General features: G+C 50.7%; 1 long non-coding RNA gene across 1 annotated transcript; it reads left to right on the top strand.

Annotated features, from left to right (window-relative positions):
• Positions 1 to 647: 647 nt before the first annotated feature.
• LOC308657368 lies at positions 648 to 3,691 on the top strand. Its single transcript, XR_014023912.1, has 2 exons — positions 648 to 971; positions 1,761 to 3,691. It is a non-coding gene; the product is annotated as an uncharacterized lncRNA (long non-coding RNA).
• The last annotated feature ends 3,260 nt before the right edge of the window (positions 3,692 to 6,951 follow it).

Genomic DNA, 6,951 nt, shown 5'->3' with positions numbered 1-6,951 from the left:
CGTGAATCAACCCAGGACGCGGACAGGGGCATGCAAATTGGAAGAGAAGGGGCATCGTAGATGGAGGAGGCAGGCCTTTGCCACTGTGGCCTGGCCAGAATCCAATCTCTCTTCTGGAAGTAGACTCCACGTTCCCTGTGGGAACATTCCTCACCCTCTGCCCCCACAGTCCAAGGGCGGCTCTGCCACAGCCCGAGGCAGGAGGCAGGTAACTGGGTCCTGGCCAATGGACACACAGCTCCCTCTACAGTGGAGGATTCTGTTTCAAGGCTGTTTCAGGAGAGCTGTAGGAACCAGGCTTGGCCTACCATGCAGTCCCATCCCAGGGTACGGAGATGGGTTCCAGAGTGAACTCGGCAGGAGTTATCAGAGGCTGGGAGTAGAAGCCACTGGACATGAACCTAGAGTTATAAACCTGGAGCTGCCAGGGTACGGGGAGGGCCTGCCCCCAGAGAAGCACCCTGGAGACAGCCAGCCTGAGAGTGAAGGGAGCCAGGTCCTGAGGACACCACTGGAGCCCTGGACTTCGTGTCAGTCTGTCCAGAGGTTCATTTGCACACTTAGGGCACTTGCAACAGGAATGCCCTCGACTGCTCCATAAGGTGGAGAGACAGAAGAGCGCAGAGGGTCACCTTAGACACGCTGAGCACCCAAGGGGCAGTGTTGGTGAGACATGGGAGCCCTTCTCTTGGTCCTTGAAATAAACTGTGGAATAAATGACAGTGCCCAGAGAGGGTGGGAAGCGAGAGGTGCCCTGGGGAGACCTCAGGATAAGGCTTCAGGGGGAGGAGGAGCCAGCAAAGGTCAGTAAGGGGAGGAGAGACCTGGCGTAAGTGCCAGCCCCGCCCAGGTCAGGTTGAGCAAGACCAAAGAGGAGCCAGTGGATCTGGAAACTAGGCCATCGGTGACCTCCCCAGCCCTTTGGGAGTGGTGGGCCGGAAGCCAGCCTTGGTGTTGAAATGGATTCAAAGGTGAGGGGGAGGGAACCTGACCTTGAGAGGAAGGAGGAAAGGTGGTTCGCGTTTTCCATTTAGGTGTTTTTTGAACAGCAGGGGGTCGAGCTTGCTTGTGGAAAAGACAGAGATTAGGCATACCCCCCCACCCCACCCCCACCCCGCCTCTGCTGCAGAGGTGTGGCTGGTTGCTAAGTTTGGAGTTTGGTTAGACAGGGAGGCCCCCGGGAGCCCTGATGTGGAAGCTGAGGTCCACTGGGGAATAAAGAGTGTCCCAGAAACTGGGCCTTCACAGCCCAGGGGTGGCGGGGAGTAAAGGCCTGAAGAGGCGAAGGCCAGGGAGGACCGTGGAGGGGCCTGGTCGGACACCTCTGGACGGTCATTGGCTCTTTGTGAGTGTGCAGTGCAGAGTCTAGGGTGGGCCTGGGGTTAGTGCAGCCGGCGTGAGGAAGGAGGACTGGCCGCACATCAGGAAGGAGCAAGGCCACCTGGACCCTCCAGCCCTTCACACTCGTCTCCCACAGCCTCAGACCAACGATGACCTTCAGGGCGGAGCGGCCTTCGGTCACTTGTCTCCCTGTTCCCACCCCAGACCCCTTCCCTTTTGTCAGCTCTACTCTGAAACCAGGCAGGGAGGGGACTCTGAGGACCATGGTTCCCACTGTTGCCAGGTGGGCCAGCTGGCCCTTGGAAACACAATTGGAGTCCCACTCAGGATCTAAAATCTTCTAGGAGTCTCATTTAAAAACAGGAAAAAGAAATGGGAAATTAACTTGAATAATATAACTTCATTCCGTATGTCCACAGTGGTGTCATTCGACGTGAGTTCAACATGAAGACTATTAATGAGACATTCTACATTATTTTGTACTAGATCTTCAAAGCTGGCCAGCGAGGTACATCAGCACTGCAGCAGAGCTGTTCCACAAAATGCAGGGAAAATGCTCTCGGATCCTGGGCCGCCGGGCACGCAGGGCCTGGGGCCAGATGTGCTATACTGGCTCCAGAGCCTGTGCCCAGCTCAGGGCCTCTGTCCTCATTGGTGAGCTCCTTACCTGCTCCCTGCCCAGGCCTAGTGAAGCCAACTGTGGCCCAAGACTGAAGCCCTGTGTGACATCCCAGTGTAGACATTGCCCTTTGTGAGGCCCAGGATGTGTGCCCTGTTCTCAAGCTGGAGCGCTCCGACTTCAGAGACCAGCTGCCAGTGATGTCAGAGGGCACCGATGCCCTTCTCTGGGCTGGATCAAGCTGAACCAGACCCAGGAGTGTTGGATGTGGGGCTTGGTCAGAGCCATGTGGGGCGTCTCCTCTGTCCCAGGCCCTCCTGGATCCCCAGCTTTTGCCCCCAGCTGCCATGAAGATGCAGACCTTTGAGTTAGGCTTTGGAACATGGAGACTTTCTTGGTGGGCCAAGGGCAGGCGATTATCAGATAGTCCACCCTGGTCTGGGAAGGTCATGGTTCTTAATTGTGGAGCTTTGTAGGGACTCAAAACTGGGTGGGGGAGAGGAGGAGCCATGCTGAAGAGAGGTCGGTCTCCACGGCACAGAGGTAGTGCACCAGAGGCAGTGGGGTGGGGTGGCACGTAGGCAGCCCTTTCACAATCCCATGGGCGCCAGCCAGCCCTCCAGCAGTGACCCATTTTGTAGAGCAGGATCCCTGGCGGGAGGTGCCCGGCCCTGTCATCCCCCCCCCCCCCCCAGGACTCCTGCCTGCCTTCAAGAAGTCTGTTTGGTCACAGAACCTTGGGGCATTTCATGGTGCTCCTTGGGTTCAGAGGGAGCAGGAGGGCCCTCTGCTTCTCCCCTGCTTGGGCTCCAGGAGCCTGGCTTTGTTTACCAGCATGAGATTAGGTAACTCTGCCAACAGAACAAAGGCTCTGGCCTGCTGCCCAGAGGGCTGGAAGTTCCAGGCACCAGGGCAGGAGATGCGCACATGGACCTGTGCATACACCAAACAGGCCAGGGAGGGCCAGCTGGCCGGAGACCTCGGTGGCCCAGGTCTGACCTAAAGGGTCCCAGGTGCCTCAGTACAGATGTCAGTGGGTTCAGACTTCAGCCACTTTAATCCGGAAGGCCATGTCAATTATGTTCATAAAACTGAGGGTTGGGAGGAAGGAGGAACCTGGCCCCTCTTCAGCAGCTTTTGGTTACACCCTAAGCTAATCTGGTGATCCAACAAGAGAGCTCGCACAAGTGGCAGGACTATCTCTATCTGTGTTTCCGTTTAATAATTTGATAATTTGTAATACTTTAAAAATGTCACAGACAAAAAGGGAATGGTGATCCATGGTTTATAAACCGTCTCCTGGGAGTGCTTAGTTCCACTGGAAGCACAAAATAGATGTCTAACAAAGGTGAGCGGCTGACTCAGCCCCTACTCACTTCTTGCCTCTGGAGCCTAGTAGGTGGTCAAATTGTTGGGTTTAAATGCCTTTTAGGTGTTCTAGATGGAATTCCTGAAACGCATCTCTCTAGAAGAAGAGATGCAGTACTTAGAAGGGGACAGGAAGCAGACAACATCTCCTGTCACTGAATGCTGTTTCCTGCCTTCTGAGTTTGTTTTTATTTGTGGTTACTTATCTTTTTCCTCCCTCCCACTTCTGTCATCCAGTTGTCAAGTTCCCCTCCATGGTTTCTTGTGTATTTTTCCAAAATACAAACACACAGACATTTTATATGTGTGGGTAAATACATGTCTATATATATATATATATATATTCCTTTTTATTTTTGATTTTTTTTACAAAAAAATTAGCTTATTGTGTTTTTTCTTTTAACTTCATTGTAGGTCTTAGAAATCATTCCTTATCAGTACTTAAAGAGTTTTCTAATTTTCTTGGATCATGGCATCATTTCCACTATTCAGATTTAGCCATATTTATTTAACCAATTTCCTATTGGTGGTAACTTGGGGTTGCTTCCAATCTTCTTGTGTAACAAACAAAGCTGCGATGAATCACCTTGTTCATATCTGATTTTGTGGTGTGTCAGGTAAGTTCTAGAAGAGGAATTGGTCAGTGGTTTGTGCTTTTGTAATTTTGATAACTATTTCCAAATTCCTTTCCACAGAGTTCATACCAATTTACAGTGTCACCAGCAAGGAATGACATTGCATTTCCTTATAGTCTTACCAAGATGAATGCATTAACTTAAAAAAAAAAAACTTTGCAAATTTGGGGGATATGAGTGTCTAAGTGTAGTTTCTGGGAAATTGTGTTTAACAGCTACTCTGGTTTGGATGTGGGCTCATGTGTTGGAGGTGTGGTCTTTGGTGTGATGGTGGTGAGGTGGTGGGACCTTTAAGAGGTGGGGCCTGAGGGGAGGTCCTTAGGTCATGGGGGGTGGGTGCTCAGAAGAGATTAACATAGTTCTCATGAGACTTCTGAACCGATTCTTGTAAAAGTGAGTTATTATTAAGCCAGTCTGACCTCTGCATCTCTCTCTGGCATTCTGTCTGGCGATGTGACCTCTCCCTCTCTCGCAAGCTCCTGCCAGGTTGTCCTCCTCCTTTAGGGCCTCACCAGAGGTCCAAACAAAGAGTCTTCCTCATCATGGGCTACCAACTTCCAAAACTGTAAGCTAAGTGAACCTCTTTTCTTCTTAAGTACCCAGTTTTAGGTATTTTGCCATAGTAATGAAAAAATGGACTAAATACAAGAACCATTTCTTTTTCTGTGAACTAATTACTTTAAATTCTTTTTTATCCTTCTCTGTTATTTTAAAGGCTGAATACAAGTCCCTAAATGTTAAAAAAATAAATAAATAAAAACTAGGGAAGTGAGAAAAGCAGCACTCTCATTCTAGCCTCTTATCGTGGGATAACTTCTCATGACCAAGTGAGTGATCTTGGGACAAAGAGAACAGAAGCTCCCAAGTGTCAGAGACCAGTGAGGGTCCCGCCCAAGCCGCCTCCACCCTGTCCTCAGGAGGCCTGGCTGCAGGGCAGGGCCCAGTGGAGGAGGCAAACTCCACCTTGGGACAGGGTCCCCCATCCATGGCACCCCACCACCTGCCCTTGAGGCCAACCCTCCTTTATGCCTGTCCCGTCGTCTCCGCCCCTGGAGGACACTGTGCCTGCAGTGGTCCTCTCACTGTGCTGCGTCCAGGCCCCTCCCCTGCTCCCGGTGGCCTGACCGGTGTGTAGAGCTCTTACTCCCCATCGCCATCCTCCGTTGTCCCCTCTTCCCACTCACCTCCCATCAATTCTTTGCCCTCGTTAAATTAAAACCCCACAGAGGGGCTGGGGGTTCGCTCAGCTGGGAGAGGGCTTGCCTCACGTGCACAGGCCTGGGTTCAGCCCCCAGCACCGCACCCCACAGAATTCCACGGAGGACGGCGCTTCCTGTCCCAGCCCTCTTCTCAGGTGCTCTTCCAGACCCTCCATCATGGATGGGCCCCATCTGTCAGCCTCTCGGGGGAGTGTGGGGCCTGGATTTCTTCCTTCTAGTTCTCGCCCTGTGTTGAAGCTGTGTTCTGGGGTCCACTCACATTCAGGATTTTCAAGTCTTTGGATGAATGGACTCTTTCTCATTTTGAAGTGTCCCTCCTGTCCCCGGTAATGTTCTTGGTCCTGAAGTGTGTTCTGCTCTGATGTGAGTGGGGCCGGCATCTTCTGGCCGGGGCTTGTGGGCAGGTCTCCCCCGCGCCCGTTTCTTTGGCTTTTTTTTTGGTGCTCCCCCTTAATGAACAGCATGTGGCTGGGTCCTGTCCCTGTGACTGACCCAATGACTGTCCTGCTCGCGCTGTCCGGTGCACCTGCATTGGACTAACTGTGGGTGGGCTTGAGCCCACTATTTTCCCGGGTGCCTTCTATTTGTTCCATCTCTTCTTTGTTGCTTTTTAAAATTTTTCCTTTTCTCCCTTCTTTTGGTTTGAGTATGCTGTAGAATTGCTTTTTATTTCCTCTAGTATTTTTTTTTATCAGACTTTATTTTTTAGAGCAATTTAAATTTACAGAAATTTTGAGTGGAAACTACAGAGAATCCCCACATGCTTCCTGTCGCCAGGACACACATAACCTCCCTCCTGGTTGACATCTCATATGCCTGTGGCTGGCGTGCACCTGTCATCTCAGCTGCTCGGGAGGCTGAGACAGGAGGATCACTTAGGCCCAGGAGTTTGAGGCCAGCCTGGGCAACATAGTGAGATATAGTCTTAAAAAAATTTTTTTTCTATCCATTTATTACAATCAATGAACCTACGTGGGTGTGTTGTTGTTCCTCTGAGCTTTTAATCTTCCTTGTGGCTGTTATGTTGTTCAGATCCCAGGGATCACAGTATTTACTTTAACTTACCACCGTCTTCCTGGAGTTCATGGTGCTCCACTCCTGCTGTTATGCAGAACTTTGAGCGGAATAAGTCCGTTTGTACCTTGTCTTCTCTCTGTGCTTTTGCTGCCAGAGGTAGTCCTGCATTTGCCATGCGTGTGGCCACACATCGTCACTGTCTTTGCTTTAGTCAATGGTCTTTTAAATAATTTCTCTAAGCACTCCCATGCTCCCTCTTGGATGCTCCTTGTTCTTTGCTGCAGATTTAGGATCCCCTGGGGACACTTCTCTGTAGCCTGAAGAATGTGCTTTAGTGTTCGTGGGGGAAGTTATGCCAGCAACAAATGATCACAGTTTTTGTTCTTGTGAAAATGTCTCTATTTTACCTTGAGGCTTTTTTCCTGGGTGAAGAGTTCTAGTTGCGGTTTCCTTGAGCACTTTCAAGGTGTGATTCTATAGCTTTTTTGGTTTCCAGTGTTCCCGAGAAGTCAAAACTAAGTAACTCCTATTTTTGTTTCTTTGAATGTGATTCTTTGGGGTGTGGCTGGTTTTAAAGTATTCCCTTCATCGTGGGCTTTCCGCATTGACTTGAGCAGTCCAGAGGTTCTGTCTTGGTGTTGATCCTACTCAAGGTGTGCTATGGTTTGGATATCAAGTGTCCCCCAGAGACTCAAGAGTTGAAGGCCTGGTCCCCAAAGCAGCAGTGTCCAGAGGCAAGGCCTTTGGGAAG

This window comes from Spermophilus citellus (genome assembly GCF_964194105.1).
Source record: "Spermophilus citellus genome assembly, chromosome: 9".
NCBI lineage: Eukaryota > Metazoa > Chordata > Mammalia > Rodentia > Sciuridae > Spermophilus > Spermophilus citellus.
Note: the sequence above shows the minus strand (reverse complement) of the source record. Positions and strands in the feature narration are given on the sequence as shown.